This window comes from Pipistrellus kuhlii, unplaced genomic scaffold, assembly GCF_014108245.1.
Source record: "Pipistrellus kuhlii isolate mPipKuh1 unplaced genomic scaffold, mPipKuh1.p scaffold_m20_p_14, whole genome shotgun sequence".
NCBI lineage: Eukaryota > Metazoa > Chordata > Mammalia > Chiroptera > Vespertilionidae > Pipistrellus > Pipistrellus kuhlii.
In genome coordinates this window covers 40,328,466-40,352,283 of record NW_023425449.1, presented here as the reverse complement: position 1 = coordinate 40,352,283, position 23,818 = coordinate 40,328,466, and the positions used below count along the sequence as shown (strand labels likewise).

General features: G+C 40.6%; 1 long non-coding RNA gene across 1 annotated transcript; it reads left to right on the top strand.

Moving 5' to 3' along the window:
* The first annotated feature begins 237 nt into the window (after positions 1-237).
* On the top strand, positions 238-23,818 carry LOC123652346. The gene is made up of 3 exons (XR_006741616.1): positions 238-324; positions 11,424-11,479; positions 23,717-23,818. It is a non-coding gene; the product is annotated as an uncharacterized LOC123652346 (long non-coding RNA).

The following is a 23,818-nucleotide window of genomic DNA, read 5'->3' as shown; positions in this document are numbered from 1 at the left end:
TCAGTGGATTTCTATGCAGCCACTAAAAAAATTAAAGTATGAAAAAACAATTCATCATAGAAAATGTTTGTATAGAATATAAACAAATAAAGATCACCATAAAAGGTGGGTTAGCTTATATCTGCTTTCTTAAAGTAGGTCAGAATGTGAGCAAGGTTTGAAAAGGAACATGGAGAAATAATTGCTGTGCTAAAAGGGTTGAGGGTGTTGTTGTATTTTAATTTTCCATGCATTTCACAGGCTACTGATTTCCATTTTGGCTTCTGGGATATTTCATGTTCCCTTGAGAGTGGTGCCAGACCCAGGAAATCAAATTGCTCTCTGGTAAGTAAAATATAAACTTCCCCAATAAATTTCACCATAACCCTAAATGAATCAGAGGAAATTGCTCTTCTTGGGCATCATAAGTCTTTCTACAGAGCCCAAGGCCAAGGATGAGAAGGTACAAATATAAATCTGGAGACAAATTTTGAGGCCCATATGTCATTTTAATGTATTGGAGCAAAGAATATACTCTTCCAACACTTGTTTCTCTTCCCATTTGTAATTTCTGCTTCTTGGTGGAGAAAAAAAAAAACAAAAGGAAAAAAAAAACAACAGCTCACTAGATAACCCCTCGCATTCTTCACTGGTACACAAACAGCTCTAACATGGCATAATAGAATCTCAAAGAGAAGTCAGTGAGGTCTATTGAATGTTTTGCCCCATGAAAATCTAAGTGTAAGATTTCGTGGGGATAACCCACACCCCTACTGTAAAATGATAAGAAACAAAAGCGTATAACCCTGGGGTAAGAGCACATGACACAGGCGGTTTTCAAACAGAATTGGGATGTTCCTAAAATAAAATCAAGAAGGGACGTGGCAAGACTCATTGTTATCACAATTGTCTTCCCAAATGCACTGCCTATTAAACTGGAGCTCAGGATTCTGAAAAATGTCTGGAAAGAATGCCTGTGGTTTTGAATTTCAGGCAGAGGCAGTTGAACACAACTACAAATGTAGTTGGCATATCCTGTGATGAAAATAACTGCTTTTTTTTAATAATAATAATAATGGGAATAGACGGATGAAGGGAGCATCCTGAGTGCCTTTGTCACCCCAAAGGAACAAGTGACAGGAAACAGTTTGGAGGGGGCTCTTGAGTTGGGAGCCACTCTGTAGGAAATTTCCTGTTTGCCTGGCTTCAGTGTAAGCTTAGAAGCTTCCACTGTACATACCACCTAGTGTCATAGACCCAGGGCGAACCCTGCTTTCCTGGATAAATGCTACGGTCCCTCCCCACATTTAGAGGAGACTAATCTACAAAAAAGTTTTAAAAAACAACATCTTAATAACACAATTGTCTGACGAGCATATGTGTGGTGGGAGTGTAAGTTCATACATGCTTTGTGAAGAGCTGCTTGGACATGTTTACTTAATATAAAAGTGTACACTCAGCAAGTCCGCTCTGAAATGTATCCTGCAGGTATGCTTGCACTTGAAAAAAATGACATATATATACTGCAGAATTATTTGTAGTAGCAAAAGTTAGGCAGCAACCTAAATTTCCATCCACAGAGAATTTGTTAAATAAATTGTGGTGCAGCTAATAGCAATGAAATAATATACAGCCAACAAACAAATGAAAAGGTACTCTATGTACAAATATGGACTAAATCTTTGAGATATATTGTTAAGTAATAAAAGCAATATATAATGTATATACAGTAAGACAGTATGAATCCATCTATGTGTGTTTGAATATGCATTTGAAAACTCAGAGACTATCCCTGGAGGCAGGCACAAGAAACTAGCAACAGAATTTATCTCTGGGAAGGGGAAGGGAAATGGGTGTCTGGGGAATAGAAATAGGAAATGGAGCTTTCTGTCTTGTCCCCATTGCCCACCCCCCATTCTGCTAAATTTTGCATTATTTGGTCCAAAAAAATTGATTCCTTAAACTATTGCATCAGGAAATTGGGACTAGACCAGGGACAGGGAATGGGAGGTTCTATTTTTTATTTTTTATTGTAAGCTTACTTCTATATCATTTGACTTAATGTGTGCTATTTTTATCTTGGTTTAAAAATTAACCATAAAAATAATTTTAAATATTCTGTTCTATTTAAAACACTCTATCCCGCTATTCAGTTGTTTGTGCCAAGTTTTAAGAGTAGAAAATATGTCACTGGAGCTATAATAGTGACAAAATATTCAGGATATTATGGGAACAAAAAGAGAGATCAATTAATTCTGCAGTCGGGTGGATGGTTACCAGGAAACGCAGGGGGGGAGGGAGGCTCAGGTTAAATGGGCCCATAAAGAGTGTTAAATTCACCAGACAGGCACCTACCCAAAAGCTTTGTAGGCATGAGGTGCAGCCTAGGCAAAAGCACGGCAATGCACAGAGCAGGTCATTTGGGGGAACCACAAGTGATCTGGTGGGTGCGAGGGTAGAAATGGCTTGAAAGGCATGGCTCAACATCAGCCGGAAAGGGGGAAAGTGAGTTGGAGGGAATATACCAAGGGCCTTGAATGCCATTACTCAGGAATATTGACCTTGTTTAATACATCAGTGGATCCTAAACCTAAGTGGTTATCAGAATTACCTGAGGGATCTTTGTAAAAATCCTAATTCCATGCCCTTCCAGCATACTAATTATATCTGACTTTCTGATGGATAGAGCTGGGAATCTAATTTAAAACTAACATCCCTCCGCCTCAGCCATCCCACAGACATTGGGGAGGCATCAGAATTCCACTTACAAGCACCATTCTATGTGCAAGGAGAAAGAAATGAAACCGGACATCGCACTAGGAGGTGATTAGGAATTAATCATATGTACAGTCTCACTTTTCGTACCTGTCAGGCTGAAAATGAAGATCTCTGTCCAGATTCTTAAAATTCTGAACTCATTCTTGCCAGGGCTGTGCCGAAGATGGGACAGGAATGGAACTGGGAAGAAAGTAAGAGAAGAGGAAGAGCTGCATTTTAATCTGCTCCCTTTCCTCCCTGCTCCTCTCTCCAAGCATTCTCATTGTGTTCGTGCCGTGAATGCCTGGTCAGGAAGAACATGAAAGATGCCAGGACAATCAAGCACATGTATTAAGGTTTTCCTTAGAAGCAAGGACTTTTTCTGTCTTTTGTTGAAATAGCAATAACTGCAACCTATCACAGCAAGCCATGTCCTGGGCAGCAGATTTTATGTGACCTTGAGGACAATGTGTTCAGTTGCTGTCATGAGGCCCCAGGCTGATGTTAATGACACAAATGATGCTTGCCAGAAACTGTGCTCATGAACTCCTCCAGGATCCTCCTCCCACTAGAAGTTTTGCTTTGTTGATTTCACACATACCTGCTGAGCACAAAGATATGCCCTCAAGGATGTCACCCTTCCCTATTGATGAAGAGATCTGTGGTTTCTTCATCCTGCCCAGCGTCATGTCAAAGTGATAGCAACCCCAAAGGCAGGTCTTCAGTAGAACAATCCCGGCTGATTTCATTAAACAGAGAATATTACATTTGAAAAGAACCTTCAGTATCATTTTGTACAACCACTTCATCTATAGATGACAGAATGAAGATGCAGGACAATAATTGATTTGTTCAAAGTTATACAGGGGGCATAGGGCCAAACTCAAGCTGAATTCAGACGCCCTGACTTGCACTCTGAATCTCGTAGGCTGGGTAAGGGCAATTTCAATCCCAACATTTTAACTAATCTGCCTGAATAGAATATGAGTGGGACTAGGCATTAGATTCACTTTATCTCTTGAGGGAGGTGAGGCAATTTGAGAACTTTAAAGTTACTGAGATGTGATATGCAGACACGCAGGAGGGATTCTACCTGTGTGTCACATACCTAATTCTACCAGTTATTGAGTGTCAATGATGAATGATAAGTAATACAGTAAGACTTTATACTTGAATATTGCCAATTATCAATAATGAAGTGGTTAAATGTGCTTATTCTCATCTGTGCTAGCTCCAAACCTATTGTCTATCCATATTCCTTTATCCCCTTCTCTCTCCACTGCATTGTACTGAGACCTTAGAATCATTCCCCCACGCAACTCTAGACAATGACTGTCAATCCATCTAAGATGACATCTGAGTGCATGCATTTTGCTCATTTGCCTTTCTACATCAAAACCTAAAATAGAATGGCTTCAAGGATAGAATAGAGAGGAAAATCAAGAGGAGTGTTCTACTAGGTAACACAAAAATGACTGGCTGTCAGACTGCCCAGAACCAATTCAATATGATTCACTAAATGTGTACTGGGTGACAGCATCACATGGGATAAGGGATATATTGACATGATTCAACATCTTCAAATGTTGCCACACCAGAGTAGGAAATATTTCTATAAACAGAAAAATGTTAAACACTATAGTAGTGATTGTAACTGAATAAGTGCCATGCCTTTGGTTAGGGATCATGACTATATTTATTTTCACTGTTGTATACCCGGCTGGTTGTATACTTCAGCACTAGGCATCATATGTGGCATCGACTAGGAACTCAGTGATATCTGTGAAATGGTTGAGGCAGATATAAGAATACTTTTTTTTTTCTGGATAAATGTACAAAAGCATTAAGGGAAAAAATCAATCTTTCCCTGAATCTTGCAAAATCAATAAGAGTTTTTCAGATGAAGAAGCATGCATGAAAAGAACTCTTATTTATAACTCTCCTCCAATACTATGATGAAAAACAAAATCAGCCATTTGTCCTTCCTTTGTTCATAGATAAGATAACAATCATCCGTGACCCAAATGATTTAGGAGTGCTGAAGGCATATATAATAAAGTGAAAGGAATAACTATGTTTTCATCATAGCTGTTGTAATCCATCTTTATTTGCGGTAGATACCCTAGAAATGTCCCCAAATCAATAGTGCCCCCAAGATTTCACCTGAGTACGGGCTCTCAGAGCCATCTTTTATTGGGCCTCTTTGTGGAGTACTAATTAAAATCGGTTAAAGTGACATGTCCTTTACTGGCTGGGTTTTCCCAGTGCAGAACAAAGAGACAGAAGAAAAGACTTGACGGGTAATAACGTGCTACTTGTTTTTACTCCAGAAATCGCAGATGTCTGTTTCTAATGGATGAACAACTGAAATTTCAAAGCACTTATTTCAAGCATAACTAAGTGCCTTCCATCAAGCTGTGGCGTTCGAGATTTGATTAGCATGATCTCTTCTGTGGTTGTGCTTGAGAGAATTCATTCCTCATCTATATGAAGAATGTCTTCATTCTTCCTTATCTTTGAACTTCAATAAGCCTTTGATAGCCCCTGCCCCCATCTTTTCCCCTAAGTGACAGACTCTTTTGTATGGTATATTAAGATTGTGTGCTAAATTGTGTGTCTACAGTGAGACTGTAGGTCCAAGGCAAAGATAACGTGTTTCCTTTATGTCACACATAAAAGGAAGGAAAGAGGACAAAGAGAATAAAGGAGAGGAGAAAGGAAGGGAGGAAAACAAGGAGAAAGAGGAAAAAGGAAAGAAGAAGAATGAGATATGCACATGTTATAGGTGGCAGGAATAGCACCAGGTGTCTGACTGGGAGGGGGGCAGGGGACAGAACAAACCTGGGTTCAGCAACTTCAGTACAGTACTTGGGTTCTGGCTAGGAAATAATTCAGATCAAGATGCAAACTGGAAGAGAACATGTGTTGAGTAAATTACAGAAGTGGAAGCAGTAATTCTTAGAAGAAATGGGCTTAGGAAACAAGTTATGGCGGTATAGGAAGGGCCCTTGGAGCTTGGGTGTGGGGAAGCTAATGGTAATGTGCCTGGGGTGGGGGAAGGGGAAGGAAAAGGGAAAGGAATGGGTGAGCTCCCTAGAGAGAGAGACTGGGTCCTCCATCCCAAGGGTTTTAAGGGCGGAGATTTAGGAGAGGTTCCTGGGAAAGGTCTTAATAGAATATTCAGCAGTTTTTCAGGTGTGTCCTTTCAGGCCTGGTCTCCACTGATTGACCAGCCGGCAAGGGGTCCGTGAAGCCGGTCCTAATGTCTGCAATGGCTGGTTTGGTTGCTTATCTGGACCTGGAGCTGAGATACAACTGACGCCTAGCTGTTGTCACGAGGGAGGAAAGGTCAGGGGGTCCGAACATCCTGTGGAAGTTGCCCTGTGAAAACCCCTTCTCAGGGACAGCAATGGGCCGCCATATTTTATAACATCAGACTCTGACTTTCCCCCCATTCCTGGAGCATGAGGGACTGAGTGGAGTTTCAGCATCTGAGGCAGGGCCATATTCTGTGTGAAAAGATTAAGCCATTCAGATTATTTTCATTATTTTCCCTAGAAAATAAATGAGAAAGTTAAGTGTGAGTCATGAAAATTAAAAAATGAAGAAATTCTCTGTTAAGCCACAGAATAGAATGCATTTACAATACATGTAGCCCAAAAGGACTTACATATGGAATACACACACACACACACACACACACACACACACACACACACACAGGCTGGGACAAAAGTAGACTTATAGTTGTTCATATGGAAAATAATACAATAATCTCTCTATTTAAAGAGGTAATATGCAAATTAGGCCAGGATGCTGTTATGGTCATGACCAGCTAAGGAAGAGGGGCCAGGCATCAGCCAGAGGCAAAAAACAAACAAACAAACAAAAAAAACAGGGAGGCCCAGAGCCAGAAAGAACAACATGCAGGGCAACCCAACCCCAGCCTCAGTGGCCCAAGAGCTGGGCTCCTAGGACCAAAGCGGAGACACAATACACAGGGGGGCCCACCCCAGCAGACACAGCATGCCAGCAGTCCCACCTCTGCGGGTGAGCTGCCTAGGAAACACCTTTTCTGACTGCTCATTAGCTAAGCTCCCTGTATGTCACTGGCAGTGTTCTTGGTAACTTGAGTAATCAGAATCCAAGAAGGTGATCTAGGGTTTTTCCACCTCATTCCTGGAAAAAAATAAAAAATAAAGATCCATGGCCAAGAAATGTCATATTGTTCCCTAGCCAGTTTGGCTCAGAGGGTAGAGCCTTGGCCTGCTGACCACAGGGTCCAGGTTTGATTCTGATCAAGGGCATGTACCTAGGTTGCAGGCTCCTTCCTGGCTGGGTCCCAGGTCAGGGCTCATGTAGGAGGCAACCAATCAACCAATCAAAGTGCCTCTTACATTAATGTTTCTATCTGTCTTTCCCTCTCTCTTCCATGCTCTCTAAAAATTAATGGGAAAATATCCTCAGGTAAAGATTAAAAAGAGAAAAGAAAAGAAAAGAAAAGAAAAGAAAAGAAAAGAAAAGAAAAGAAAAGAAAAGAAAAGAAAAGAAAAGTCATCCTATGAAAGACACATCTTGAAAATACCTAAAGAAAGTTGTCATTTTTTCGTGTGAAGGCACTGGAGTCCGTGTTGATGAAAAAACTTTGGCAGCTGCAGCAGCTGGCAGTGGCAGCAGTAGCAGGGTGATGGGGGTGGCACCTTCCCCTGATGATCAGCCCAGTCACCTCCCGCAGAGGAAGGCCAGACTGCAGCTTAAGCCCACTCCCCTGAGAGCTGTCAGTAGGACATCCCCTGAGAGCTCCTGGACTGTGAGAGGGGGCAGGCTGGGCTGAAGGACTCCACAGTGCATGAATTTTGTACACCGGGCCTCTAGTTAATACATAATAATATAAGAATAAACCTTGTGTTTCACATACTCACAACTATAAACCTACTTTTGTCCTACCCTGTATAGGAGAAAAAATCAGGCAACATGATAGATAGTCAAAAGATTTGCATAGGTACTTGGCAGAAGAACATATTCTACATAGAGTGACCATAGAATATATCATTCAAACTGAGACTACTTTTGAGGGTGAAAGGGGCCTACTCAGAATTATCCCACAACAACAGAAATAAGCCAGGCTGACCTAACCTGAGACCTACATTAGTATGATAATGGCTTTTGTCATAAAAGCCAAAATCCTCTTCAGATTTCTTTGGGTTAGCGAAACCCAATACTATTATAATATGGGTCTTTTGTGAAAGCCAGTGACATAACTTTCAGAAAGTGGGGGACACCTGTCCTGACCTTCTGATGATATTTTGGAAGGAGGATCAAAACTGGCATGAATTTCTTTTTCCTTCTTCACAATTTCATGTATAGAAAACTTGTTCCTAGATCTTAGCCACCTCAGCATACTGTTCTTCTTTCTTTATAAGTCAAGATCTTTCATCTTTTCATCTTAAAGGAAGCACTTTATGGCTTCTTTTGGGTACACCTGAATTGCCAGCATCACTGTTCTTGCACGTCGGGTCCATCATTAAGTAAAACAAGGGTGACTTGAACCCAAGCACAGTGACACTGTGACAGCTGATCTGATAACGACAGCTACTAAGTGACTAACCAGCAGTGAGTGTCTACAGTGTGGCAAAGGGATGATTCTCAGCCCAGGCAAAACGGGGTGGGACTCACAAGATTTCATCATGAGCTGAAACCGGTTTGGCTCAGTGGATAGAGCGTTGGCCTGTGAACTGAACGGTCTCAGGTTCGATTCCAGTCAAGGGCATGTACCTTGGTTGCGGGCACATCCCCAGTAGAGGGTGTGCAAGAGGCAGCTGATGGATGTTTCTCTCTCACTGATGTTTCTAACTCCTCTATCCCTCTCCCTTCCTCTCTGTAAAAAAATCAGTAAAAAATAAAAATAAAAGATTTCATCATGTTACAGTCTTCAATGTAAAACTTATAAATTGTTTATTTCTGAAATTTTCATTTAATACTTTTTGATCTTGCTTAACGACACAGAAAGCAAAACCATGGGTAAAGAGGACTGTTATAATCAGTTATTTCTCCAGGAGGAGTGAAAAAAACTTACATAGAAAGAACTATCAGGTTGAGCCCTGAAGAATGTCCTCCAGTTCACTGAGATACAATGAAGGACATTCCAGGAGAAGAGAACACCATGGGGAAATTGAGGGCATGCAAATGTATGCATAATTTGTCCATTCTTCTCTTTCTCAACCCAGTCAATTAAAACTGGAGAAAATGTGGGTGACCCACAGACCACAAAGTAAATACCTTACTAGTCTCCAAAATTAGCTGATAAGTTCTGTCCACACAAAGTGAAAAGGGTTGGAGAATTAACCAGATGCTACATGCTATGAGATAAAAGTAGCTGAGGATTAAGTACCCCTGCTTACTGCTCTTCAGAGATAGACTTTGGGTTGCGTTGCATAGAGCCCTAGGGCAGTGGTCAGCAAACTGCAGCTCCCGAGCCACATGTGGCTCTTTGGCCCCTTGAGGGTGGCTCTTCCACAAAATATCAGGTACCCTAATTAAGTTAATAACAATGTACCTATCTATATAGTTTAAGTTTAAAAAATTTTGGCTCTCAAAAGAAATTTCAATTGTTGTCCTGTTGATATTTGGTTCTGTTGACTAAAGAGTTTGCCTACCACTGCCCTAGGGTATGCCCCAGAGGGAACACCACAGAAGCCACCTCGGAGTGAGAGCAGAAAGGAAAACAATGTCCCATAGTCTACAGCCCTGATATAACCAGAACTTCTCCTCTTTTATCTATTTCCTGAATTTGTGTATTCTGTTTAAGATTTTACCAAGGAAGTCATTTCCCATGTAACAGGGCAGTTATTCTACTTTTTTTTAAATAAAGTTTTTAAAAAATTGATCTATAAAGTACAAATTTACAGAATAATCATACAGCCACTTATTGCACTCTGTGGAGACACAGTTTAATCACTGTTAAGTAAAAAGAAAATTTGGTTGATTTTTATTCCTTTGAAATTATAATCCACCTGATTCTAGTCTATGGTGAAGTAACACCTACTTGTGAGTCAGAGAAGAAAGCCCTCTATTACAGTGGTCTGGGAGATGAAGGAGCTTGTCCAGCGCTAATTTTGCTTACCTCTCCTCACTCTCACATCCTGCACTGAGGGGCGGATACTTTGCTCTGGGAACCATGAGCCTCTTCAAACCTGTCTCTTGGTTGCCATGCTGTTTTGGGCCTGGGTGTGAGGAATAAAACATGATCTCATGCTCTGCTTTCAGATTTCCCCATTTAGTCTCAGTTCGTGACTTTATTTGCATGTATTTACATTCTTTATTTCATTTATGAAATAAGTCGAGAGATTTTGCAGGCCCACTTAATGTGCTAGCATACAGGATGCCCAGGCCATTTCCAGATAGTGTGTATATTCAAATGATTCATTTCCTCTGTTCTGTCCTTCAAATCTCTTAGGATCATAGTTCTTCTTCTAGCAAATGGAATGTTATAATTTTTAGAAAAGCAATTTTATAAGTTCCTGAAGCAATAGATATATGTGTGTATGTCATTAAAATTGACCAGATATGTATATATATATATATGTTTGTATATAAATATGTTTATTACATATTACACATTATATATTAGATATATGTATAATTTGACTATATTACTTGTAAATAAAAGAGCAATCTTCAAGTCCCCCTCCCCCCTTTACTTCCTAGTTATAAGACCTTAGGTTCCTGGACTGTAAAGTAGGAGTAGGTGTTATATAAATCATATTGACAGAGTTTGTATAAAGATGCATCGTATTTGTATGACAGGATAGCATGCTATAATTGATCTTCATTTCCTGCCATTGTTCTTCCATGGCTTTGACCATGAACTGAGAAAATTAATTTTAATTAACTCTTGTTAGAATTGTTATATCCAGGTGAGTACTGTTTTTCCATGTGACTACCCTAGGTCGGCAAACTCATTAGTCAACCGAGCCAAGTATCAACAGCACAATGACTGAAATTTCTTTAGAGAGCCAAATTTTTTAAACTTAAACTTCTTCTAATGCCACTTCTTCAAAATAGATTCGCCCAGGCTGTGGTATTTTGTGGAAGAGCCACACTCAAGGGGCCAAAGAGCCGCATGTGCCTCGTGAGCCGCAGTTTGCCGACCATGGCACTAGGAACCGGAAATGTATTTCAGTCGTCTTTGTTCAACAAAATGTATTGGCTACCACTGTCTGGTATAGAATGAGTGAAAATTCAGATATGATATATCCCTTATAGTACTGGAGAGGAATGTAGCATAGGGCAAAGGCATCGGTTCTCCAGCCATACTTGTCAGAGTCTGAATCCCAGCTTGGCCATTTGCTGGCTGTGTGTCCTTGGGAAGTTATTTCACCTCTATGAAATAACTCTCACCTCCTTTGCTGTAAAATTAAGGAAATAATAGAAACTATTATTGTGAGAGTTTATGAGTTTTAACCACTGAAGACAGTGCCTGGCACATAATAAACATGACAGAAATAATAGCTCTTAGTAGTATCCCCTTGAGAAGGTGATATTGAGACAAAGGAGAGTCTTCAAAATAGTAAAAGAATGAATAAATGAGTGGCCTATATTCCACTCCAGGCACGAGTCTTTCCTTACATTCAGTTATTACCAGTGGTCAAGCTAACCATCTGTTTTTTTCTCTGTGCTCATTTCAGCTCGTCCAAGGCAGTGGCCATGAACGTGACCCCACAAAAAAGCAGTCAACGAAAAGGTACTTTTTAAATGATAATTCAAGTGTATGAAAACAGCTAGTTTTCAAACATCGCTGATAAGCATATAAACTGGTGGAGGGAGTGCTCTTCTCTAAACTTATCCCATAAAATAATCACAAATATGTCCCGGAATTTACATAAAGGACACTCACCTTCTCTGAGGGGGGTAGGACTTGGGTCCTGCTGAAGCCTGAGGGCTACCATTTATTGGATACCTGCCAAAAAAGCAAGACAGCTCAATGTACATTTTTGCCGTTGACATATCTCAAAACCTCTGCAAGGAAGGTTTAAATCTGCATTTTAAAGATAAGTAAAGCAGAAAACACAGTGGTTGACTTATTTTCCCATAGTTGTCCCCTGGTAAGTGAAAGACCTTGAACTTGAATCCAGGTCTGTGTGATACCAAAGCTGTGCTCATTCTAATGGGCCACTCTCCTCTGTGGCACACATGCCAGTTACTGTTATCCACATCCAACCCCGTGACTCTATGAGCCAATGAATCTGGGACTGTCCCTCTACTATTCACAGATGTCCCTCTCACCCGATCACCTGGAAGTCAACCCTTTAAAGAACCCCACGAAGAGGGCAAGTAGGTTATTGAAGCTCATCTGCCTATTTTCTCAGCTCCACTCTTTCCCTTTCTTGGAACCATCTTTTGGGGCTCCTCTGCCCACTATGTCTCAGTAGTTCTGTCTGGTGGAAAGCATTGGCAAGAAATCAGGAAGTTAGAAAAAGGGGGAGATCAGAATATTTCTGTTCTCCCCACTTATAGAGGTAACTCCAGCATGGCTGCCATGCCTCTGTAGTCCATCATCTTCCAGGCAACCCTCTGCCCTGGACACCAATGCCTGCTAACTGATCCTTCCTCCAAAATTCCAGCTACTGCCAATGGAGCACTGGTTCTTGGGTCCTACCCTCTGTCCTCTCTTAGTCTGAGCCTTGGACTGAAGGCGATTTCCTACAATTATGAATCTCCAATTTGTCTCACCTTCCTGTTTCCCACTCCCCACAGACCTCTTTGACCAGATCCTGCAATTGACTACCTGGTATGGTCCAATTCTCCTGCCTGACTGCCAACAGATGCAGAATGCTAGAACAATAGTTATGATGTAGGTAGTTTTCTGGGGGCTCTGATACAGATTTCCCCAGAAACTAAAGAATTGATGACAAAGAAGGAAGAGCACTGGGCTTGGTACAAATCTAGAGACCAGTTTCAAGTTCCTGCTGGGACTCTGAGCACATCGTTTGTCCCCTCTGGGTCTCAGTTTCCTCATCCAGAAAATGGACACATGGACACTTTCAAGTCTTATGAGATTAAATTTCCTGTTCTGGGTCTGTAGTTTTCAAAGGCATCACTGCGCCCTGGCAAGCAGTGCCTGCACTGCCCTCATTAACCTCTGAGACCTTCTGCATAACAGATTGGGGGCGGGGGGGGACACTGCTCCTGGTCTCCAGGGTGCAAGTGGTCTTGCTCCTGCCATTTCCTTTCTATCCAAAGCCCAGGCCCTGTGCCCTGCACACTCACTTGCTTCCTGCCTACCCACTCAGGGAACAATCACATGTTACCAGGAGCATCATGGTCTCTTTGCTGTAAGTCAAAAAATGACCATATAACTCAATAACTCATTATAAACAGTAGGGACCAGTGATTTTGCCCTGAAGATTTTCACTCAGAATTCAGCAAACTTGGGTATGGTAATTAGCAGGCATGTACCTTGCTGTTGCTCACTTGGGAGCAGACTGACTGGAATATCATAAGCATTGCTCCTACCGAAGGCCACACGCACACAAGCCCAGCAGACATGTTATTAACATGCAGATCCTGTCAGCTGTTCTGTAGCCATAAAGCCCCACTTCAGTTTCTGAGAAACCTCCTATGAGCTCCTGGGCTGACCCACTAGCTAGAAAGAGGCCCAAGTCAGGGAACTGCCCTTGAGAAAGACCCAGGAGAACAGAGCCTCAATTTATTTTTTAAGCCAAGCTCTCCTTCAGAAACCTCTCTTTTCCTTTCTAATCCAATACTTCAAATTAAATTATGCAAATATATTATGTGGTTATTTTGGATTTTTTCATAAAATCAAATGAAAGCAACGATGTGCTTTTTCAACAGTTGGTGATCCCCAGCTCCCAAGGGGTATGCTACATTTCCCCAGTGGCAACTTCATCACCCCCACCCATGCATGGTTGGAAATCACTGATCTGGAAGGAAAGTACTGTATCTTTCAGCTAAAAGAGAATTGCCCCCCCACACACACACACACCTTGGGCTTTCTCAATGTAGATGCATGGAGGAACCTTGAGGCAATGGAGACAACTCGGGCTCAGGTGGTGGGCACACCTGGGTCCAAGTTTCAATCTGAAGAAATAGCAAACCCCCACCGAATGGGTTTGTTGTGAGGATTGAATGAGACGGGTGAACTGATACATGAGGTCGATAACCCATAGAGGTTTTTCCTACCTGAAGGGGCTGTGTCAAGTGTTTTGCAAGCTCACCTACTGCTCACAGTGACCCTCCATGAGAGGTATGCTATCTCAGTTTACAGAAGGGAAAACTGAGGCTCAAGAAATTAAGTCTCTCATCCAGAGTTCTGAAGTTATTAAATGACCAAGAAGGGAATTAGAGCCCTAACCAGTTTTGCCCAATAGATAGAGCATCAGCCTGTGGACTCAAGGGTCCCAGGTTCCATTCTGGACAAGTGGGGGATGTGCAGGAGGCAGCCAATTGATGATTCTCTCTCGTCGATGTTTTTAACTCTCTCTCCCTCTCCCTTACTCTCTGTAAAAAAAAAATCAATAAAATATATATTTTTTAAAAGAAGGGAATTAGACCCAGATCTATAACACCCATGAATAGCATTTTGGACTAGCATGTTAGCATCCTTCCCTCTGTCAGCAAAACTACTTATGCTGACATCCACCATGATGCCATTATTTCTATAAGAGCAGTTATATTAGTGTCACATGCTGCCATAACAAAATAACATGTATGGGGTGACTTCAACAACAGAAGTTTATTTTCTAAATTCCTGGAGGCTAGAAGTCTGAGATGAAGGTTCCAGCCAGTTTTGTTTCTGGGAAGAGCTGTCTTCCCGGCTTACAGACAGACTCCTTTTTGCTGTGTCTTCATGGGAAGAGAGAGTGAGCAGTGGTGCTTTTTCCTATAAAGACACTAATCCTATCAGATCATTTAACCTTAATTGCTTGCTTTGAGTCCCCAGCCACACTGGGGGGTTAGGGCTTCAACTTAGGAATTTGCAGGGGAGGTACATGCATTCAGACCATAAAAGCAAGAATATTGTATTAGTTAGCTCACCATTCTATCCCCTATTCTTAGTACAGCCTGAAACAGAGTTGATTGACACTCAGAAAATATTGACAAAATAAGTGAATGAGTTGATAAATGAATGAACACAAAATAAACTTGAATTAATATAGGACACTGATTCTAAACCTTTTCACCAGTAGGAATTCATTTTATTAATTTCTTCCCATGGGCCCCGCGCTTTGATAAATTTCATCTTCCAAGCTGAGACTAGTAACAAATTGTTTTTTCCCATGTTTAATTAATCAAAGACAGATAAATTGCTAACCAGTACTTCTAATCAGCATGAAATATGTAAGCACTATAACTTAGCTTGAGGAGTTTAATTCCAGGCTAACACAGATACAATAACCTGTTGGCCCAGGTGCCCTTACTGTAAGCAAATGAACAATGAATTACTCTTAAGACTTCATATTCAAAACTAATGTATGAATCTGTAGGTATCTGGGGAGCCCATTTGGGGAAACACTCCCCTAGTGTAAGCAATATTATACAACAGAGTGGCATCTTATCGAAGATTTGGGTTCCAATGTGAGCAATTAAGAAAACACATGCATTTGGTCAAAATTATCTTTGAAAATGTATTAAATCATCCAGATTCAAAGTTTTGTATATACAGTCTTCTGTAGGAATAAGTGTCTATAAATTTGCAATGTGTATAATATGCAGCACATGACCAAGTAGATTTATGCTTACCCCAATTGACTATTGTGTTATACCCCAATTGAATTGAATATTCAAGATGCATGTATGATTGAATTGAAAGTCAGAAGTGCATGGCATATAATGCCATCATATTTTTCACATAAAGACGATAATGCACATAAATATTTAGATTATAAAGAATAACTAAATAAATACCAATGTACTTTCAACCAGGTTGAAGCAATAGAACATTTCCAAGAATTTTATATTCCTATATTGCCCTCCCTACTAGCATTCCTCCATCTACCCTATCCTAGCTTAACACTGTCTGAATTTTGCTTTGTTTTTCAGCTTCATCACATGCTTGCATTACCAAACAATACATTACTTAGTTTTGCTTGTATTTGAGCTTTATGTAAATAGTATCATATGGTATGAGTTCATGTGATTTACATTGTGTAAATATGTTTTTCCCTAACATTATGTTTCTTTGTCTGTGCATGTGTCTCTAGTTCATTCATTTTTACTACTTTATAAGAAGTACACTCTTTTGCTGAGTGTAGTCACTTTTATCTAATTTACTCATGAAATGCATCAACATGAGAGAAAAAAAAACAATCACTAATTACTACAACCAACAACTCCTAATCTAATGTCATTAACAAAATAAGGAGATAACCAAGATGGCAGCATAGGTAAACACCTATATGTGCTGTTTCTCACAACCACATCAAAATTACAACTAAAAGGCAGAACAACAACCACCCAGAACACAGGAAAGCTGGTTGAGTGGAAGTTCCATAACTAGAAGGGTGAAGAAAGTACAGTGAGACTGGTAAGAGGTGCAAAGGCATGGAAAGTGCTGACACCTGAATGTGCTGCTCTTTTAATCGGGAGGGAGATACAAGCTCCCATTTGCTCTGAACTCCAATTTTGGGCAAGATTCTGGGGGACCCAGACACATATGGGGAGAAACTGGACTGTCTGGAATCTGGCTGGAAAGAGAGGGTGGCTTTCTCTCAGAGGTGCTCAAAGGGGTCATTGTTCCTGCATGGGGCACAGGACTAGGAGACCTGGGGACCTCTCCAGTGCAGGGCTGACTGGCAGTAATTGCTATTTGCTCTGCCCTGGGTGATTCCCAGAGATTTACAATCCCACCCAAGCTGTGTGCATAAGCTTTGCATATGAATGGCCTGTCCTTTCTCCACCTAAAACCTTTCAAAGTGCAGCTGGGTCAGAGAGCCCCAGGGCTTCCAAAAAGAAGGCCCAAGGCCCCACAGCAGCAGCCAGCCTTGCTTCACAGCTGGTCCTCATCTGGGCACTTCCTAACCCCATACAAAGAGGAGGAATCTGCAGATGTCTCTGTAGCTCCTGCTGAGCAGCCCCAGACAGGATCTCCTTGGAGATCCAAGAGCCAGTTTACCCAGTGGCCAGAGTGAGACCATACTGGCTTATAACTCTTCACATCCATAAGAGACACACTCAAGGGACAGACTCAGTGAGCACCAAAGTCCCACTGAAGCAAGTCCTGCCCCATAAGGGTGTCTCCTGAGCAACAGATCTTCCAGTGTAGATACAGCTGGTCATCATAGCCAGTTGGTCTTGAGATCAATACCTCCCAGTGATACCAACAGCAATCAAAGGTTAACTACAATAAGACTGTGCATACAGCCCACAAAGGGTTGCACCAAAAGTGTCCACCTCAGGTGACTGGGGACGCTGAGCCACTGAGCCCTATAGGACACCTATCACATAAGACTACTCTGTCAATTCAAGGAGACTTAGCAGATACTCAGTACATAAAAGCAAACACAAGGAAGCAGCCAAAATGTGGAGATAAAGAAACAAGTCACAAATGAAAGAAATGGATGAAAGCAAAATACTGGATATAGAGTTCAAACCACAGTTATAAGGTTACTCAAGAATCTTCTAGAAACCTTTGTGAAATTTAGTGAGACCCTCAAGGATATGAAAAAGGACCAATCATAAATTAAGCATACACTGACTGAAATAAAGAATAATATACAGAGACCCAACACCAGACTAGAGGATCCCCAGAATCAAGTCAAAGATTTGAAAAACAAAGAAGCAATAAACACCCAACTAGAAAAGCAAAAATAAAAAAGAATCCAAAAATATGAAGATAGTGTAAGGAGCCTCTGGGACAACTTCAAGCATACCAACATCAGAATTATGCGAATGCCAGAAGAAGAGAGAGCAAGATATTGAAAACCTATTTGAAGAAATAATGACAGAAAACTTCCCCTACCTGATTAAAGAAATAGACCTACAAGTCCAGGAAGCACAGAGAACTCCAACAAAAGAAATTCAAAGAGGACCACACCAAGATGCATCATAATTAAAATGCCAAGGGCAAAAGACAAAGAGGGAATCTTAAAAGCAGTAAGAGAAAAATAGTTAGTTACCTACAAGGAGTACCCATATGACTGTCAGCTGATTTCTTAACAGAAACTATGCAGGCCAGAAGGGAATGGCAAGAAATATTCAAAGTGATGAATAGCAAGAGCCTACAACCAAGATTACTTTATCCAGCAAAGCTATCATTTAGAATCGAAGGCCATATAAAGAACTTCAAAAATAAAAAATAAAAAAAGCTAAAGGAGTTCATTACTTCCAAACCAGTATTATTTGAAATGCTGAAGGGTGTTCTCTAAGAAGAGGAAGAAGAAGAAAAAAGGTAAAGATAAAAAATTATGAACAACAAAATGACAACAAACACATATCTATCAACAAGTGAACCTAAAAATAAAATGAATAAAAAACCTGATGAATAGAATAGACTGGTGAATGTAATAGAATCAGTGGCATGGAAAGGGAGCAGACTGACAATTCTGGGGGGGAAGGGGTTGAGGGGGATGCAGGAAGAGATTGGACAAAGTGCTTACACCTATGGACGAGGTCAGTGGGGGATGGGGGAAGGCCTGGAATAGGGTGAGAACCAGGGTGAGGGGAGCTACTGGGGGGAGAAAAGAGGAGCATCTGTAATAATCTGAACAATAAAGATTTTAAAAAATAAAATAAATTTTTATTTTCTACTACCATCAAAGTGGAAAGCAAGTGGGCAACCCTACTGGACTGCTCTCTTCTAAAAAGTAATTCAGGGATTTAGGCTCTTTCCATATGTGACACCAAGATCTTTAACATTGGACTTTTGGTAACCATAGGAGAAAAGATGGAACTCAAGGTTCAAGGGTGGCTGAGAAATGCCTCCGATGTGCCCAGAAAAGGACCTGAAGTTGCTGAACAGTGCCATGGTATTTAAATGCTATAAAAGGATTAGATATTGGCTTGAACAGACTTTCAAAGCTATCTAATCTAACTTTCCTTATTTTCTCATTGGGTTAGTATTTTTTAGCACCCACCATATGCCAGGCAATGGTCAAGTGACCTCTGTAGCATCTTTGATGAGGAAGTGCCCATTCTCTGCTTGAATACTTCCCAAGTCAGGGAGCCACTGGCCCCAAAGAAGCAACTCTCACATTTGCACATCAAATAGACTGATTACTATTTGTGAAGCTCCTGTCAAACAGTTCCAAGGAATGACATGCACAAGGGTGTGTCTATGCTTGTGCCTAAAAACATTAAGACAGGACCCAGGTTTTCAAAAGAAGCACCAGCACAAATAAATCTCACTCCCAAAAAGTAATGCTGCAACTTTTCTCCACTCAAACGTACTTTGAACTCAGTGAATTTTTATCCTTGTGACTTATATCTTCTATTGCCTTTGAGTTTGGTTAGTTGAACTATGAAATCAAATGACCAATTGCTTCTGAATGTATATGTATGCATCTTGTGGAAACATTTTAAGGATAAACAACTTAAATTCAGATGTACTAGTTCTGTTTAGGTTAGAGGTTGGCAAACTTTTTCTGTAAAGGGCTAGAGAGTAAATAATTTAGGTTTTGTGAGTCTTTATGTTCTCTGTTGCAAGCACTCCACTGTGCTGTTATAGCTTGAAAGCAGCCACCTCTCATCTGAGGCTTGACTGGGAAGGATCTATTTCCAAGGGTATGTAGGCTGTTGGCCTAATTTCGTTCCTTGCAGTTGTAGGACTGAGAACATCAGTTACTTGCTGATTGTTGTCTGGGGACCACCCTCAGCTCTTAGAGGCTGCCCATAGCTTCTTTCCACCTGGGTTTCCCACCATGGTGCTTGCTTCTTCAACACCAGCAAAGGACCAGAGGCTCCAGCATGATGGACCCTAAGTCTTATGTAATTAATCACATTCATGTCGTCATGAATATCCCTTCTCAGCCCCATGTGGTTGGTTAGAAGCAAGTCACAAGTCCTATCCACACTCAAGGAGAGGAGAATACACAAAGGCAACCCCAGAGATAAAGATCTTGGAAACCTCTGAAGAGTCTGTCCAGCCCCCATGGGCTAGTGACAAATCACCATGGGGGAAAAGTACTGGTGATATGTGGTTGTGGCAAACAGTAGGAGATTTTAAAATGTCAGCCTACAGCTTGCCATAAAATATCTACTTTTGTCATTGACCAAATAAACTAGTAAGTGAAGTGACAGATTCAATCCAGGGGCTTGGAAGTCTTAAAGTTGCACACTTAATATTTGTGTACTTTAGATATGTTCTAATGCAATGAAATTGTTCTGGGTTTTTTTTTTCCCTTTAAGTGGAAAAAAAAAATCATTTCTTTTTTCCCATGACCAGTATGCTGGTTGAGTAACCAATTTTTAACACTATTAAGGCCTGATTATTTTCCTTGTTATTTTAAATAACAAAAGAAATGCTAATGTAATTCTTATTTAGCCAAACAAAAATCCCAATTTCAACATATCTTTGCCCCCTGAAGAAACTGAAAAAGTCAAGCATTCATTTTAATGCTTGATCTCTGCAATAAGCTAACAAACAAATGACATATTTTGATTGAATTTATCAAATGTTATTATTTTTTGCTACCAGCTATGTGGGGGTAATTATAGCGCTCTAATTCAGTAAACACATTCTGATGTAAACAACAGTGGAAATTGCATTTTTGAATGCTCCAACTGTGCTCACAACGTAATCAGAAGCAGTAATTTTTCATTCAGACTAATAATTAGAAGTAATTAACTACTAGAAGCAATTAGAAATAGTAATTTCTTTCTTAACATATTGTAATGAGCTGCTTTTTGAATGCATGTTTGAATATTTAGCAACCAGTAATCACTTTTAGGGGAAAGAAAGAAATGAGGCTGTTTAGTTAACAGTCCTGGATGCCTGGCACATGGGTATGTCTGGCCATACATGTGGAGGGTTGACAAGTCACTGTGCAGAATACTCCTGAAGATGAGAGTTCTGTGACACACTTGGAATGACACTGTCTCAGGATTCCATATTTATTCCACCATTGAGTGCGTATACATTGGGTGTCTGCTAGGTACTATGTCATCTGTACTAGGCACTGGTGACATAGAAGTGAACACTATAGGTATAGTCACTCCTCAAAGATAGTCACACTTTAGAGAAATTTTCATTTTTTATTTTTAAAAATGGAGATTTCCTTGGCCCTCCCAAGACCCATTGTCTCAAAATGTTCTGAAGGTGGGATATCTTTTGCATTTGTAAAAGATATCCAGTGATCCTTTTGTCTATAAAGTTAGAAAACTACTGAATTAGAACATTGAATAATGGTTTATTCATCTGGTAACAGAAAATGAGAATAGCAGCTGGGTGCAGGACAGGCTAAATTTTCTTAATATAATGATTTTCACAGGGAGTGTATGACTTAGAGCCCTTGGAGATCTAATCAATAGAGACAGGTGTTGGGTGGGGAGTGAATTTGGCTGTGAAAACATTAAATTCCTACTTTGGAGATCACTTGGAAAAATTATTGACATTCTGAGCTTCAGTTTCTTCTTCTAAAAATGATTAAACTAATTCCTCCCTTGCAAGGTTGTCTTAAGCATTAAATAGAATTCAGGGTGGAACTTTGAAGAAAGTACAAATCTATGCATAGAAAACTTATGTGCCTTTGGTTTGATGTGTGTTTTTGTGAATTCTCATCCATGCTTCATCCATACTATTTGTAAACATCAAAATCAAGTTCATGACCATGAAGTCTTCACAAATAGAGTTCTCAATGCCTGAGAGGCTAGTTACCTATTTAATTTGTTGCCCCTCCACCCCCCCCCCAAAAATGGCTGCAGATATCAAGCTAATTGCTGCCGGGAGGGAACACAGGTTAGGCCAGTGGTCAGCAAACTCATTAGTTAACAGAGCCAAATATCGACAGTACAACAATTGAAATTTCTTTTAAGAGCCAAATTTTTTAAACTTAAACTTCTTCTAATGCCACTTGTTCAAAATAGACTCTCCCAGACCGGGGTATTTTGTGGAAGAGCCACACTCAAGGGGCCAAAGAGCTGCATGTGCTTTGCGAGCCGCAGTTTGCTGACCACTGGTCTAACTGTTAGGCCATGCAGACTTTCTCTCTTCATTCCTCAGTATCCCAATTTTCTCCTGTTGGCTCCAAAGCTAAGCATCTCTCTATCCTTTCTACCCCTCCCCCACCAAAAAATAGATTATTTTCTGAAAAGCAAAAGTTACATTTATGTATTTTTGAATGATATGCTAACACATAGTCCTTACAAAGTCTTTTTTTTATTATTATTATCTTGTCCTAGAACATCTCATTGTTTTAATATTTACTGGACTTCTAAACACACAACATGAGGTTGGATCTACTGTAAAAACACCCCTTAATTAACTGAATAATAGCATCACTTCATCCTGGCTTGGACTGGCTTTCACTTCCGTTTCTTCTAGCCTGTGTTCTTTCTCATCCTGGAAGTATCTGTATGGCCAATCAGCTAGCATTTATCCATAACAAATCTTGCTTCTGAGAGTAGTTGAGTTATTTCATCCAGAAATTCTCTTCGTCCTCTTCCTCTGTCTTTTCTTGGCACTATGAATGAGTTTAATTCCACTACGAATGAGTTTGACTGGTTTCCTATGAAGGCAGGTTAAAACACCCACATGTGGTTAGATTGATCTTATGAAGCAGAGTCTAGTGAAACTAAAGGTGAAAAAGCAAGGGGAGCAAAAGGAAAAGGTCTTGCCTATACCAAGCACCTTCAACATGAGAAGCACTAGGCTAAGCACATTAGACATTTTTCCTCATTAATTTAAACTCTGCTTTACACCCCAGACCCCACAGGCTTCCATTTTAATCTCTCTTATGGGGTCCCCACCTTTGGCTGCTCTTACAGTGGAAATTCCATTTTTCTGGACCACTCATCCAAGGAATCACAGAGCAAAGGGTGTACTTTTTAAGAACACAAACTAAACTCTCCATCACTCAACCCCTAGTAAAAACGCATGCACTATCACTTACTGGCCCCCTTGAGCAAATACTATATAAATATATGCTAGAAGGTCAGTTGCATCCCATCTTTTTAAATAGTTAAATTGCTGACTTTTCTAGGATGATTCTGACTCCACTCAAAGTCATCCAGAGAGCTGGAAGGGCCCTTATAGATTATCTAATCTATTATTCATATCCCCACTTTAGGCATAAGAAAATTGAGGGCAACCTGGCATACAGGCAACCCCATAACTTTTCTATTTCCTATGCATCTGCAGGTACTTAAAGAGGTAGAAATTTTCCCATAATCCATCATCTGATATTTTTATATCCTCTATTTTAGTTGTTTATATTGATTTACCTGGTTGTTTCATTGATTCTGAGGACTACTCCATACCTTGTTCTGAGCAGAACTGAGATGCATCCAAAGCACAGCAGCATTCCAACAGCCAGAGAGCAAAATTGGCCTGGCCTGGCCTGGCCCTTACCTAAAACCACAGTCATTCTTCACAACACTATTTCCATTCTTCAGAGACATTCATCAAATACTACTATGCAGAGCTCAGGAGTAAAGAGGAAGCAAAGATCATTGGCTTATCTGTGTCTTTACAGTAGAGAAGTTGAGGCCTAAGCTAAGTACATTATTTCCTCATTAATTTAAATGGCAGTACGGAAACACTGTCATACTCTTGGGCTTGAGAGCCTATTTTCCAAAAGTTTCCTCATTGAAGGAAAGAGGAGTCACTCACTGCCTGTCAAAGCCAAGGGTCATTATGTGTTAGAGAAAAGAAATATGCTGAAGCTATTTCAAAAGCACCTGGGGTTTCCTTGGGAAGGTCTAACAATATGGAAACTCACAGAAAGCCGAGCACTTAAACTCAGATAGCTCTCCCAGGGCTGGAGCTCAGAAGCTGAGAATTTCAGGTACTCTTTCTGTCTCTCAGTCCACAGGTGGTCTCCCTGAACTCTGCTTCTCGCAGGCACCAGCTATCTTCTCTGGTCACAACCCAAGTCCACACCCAAGGCTCAGGTCCACATGACTCCCA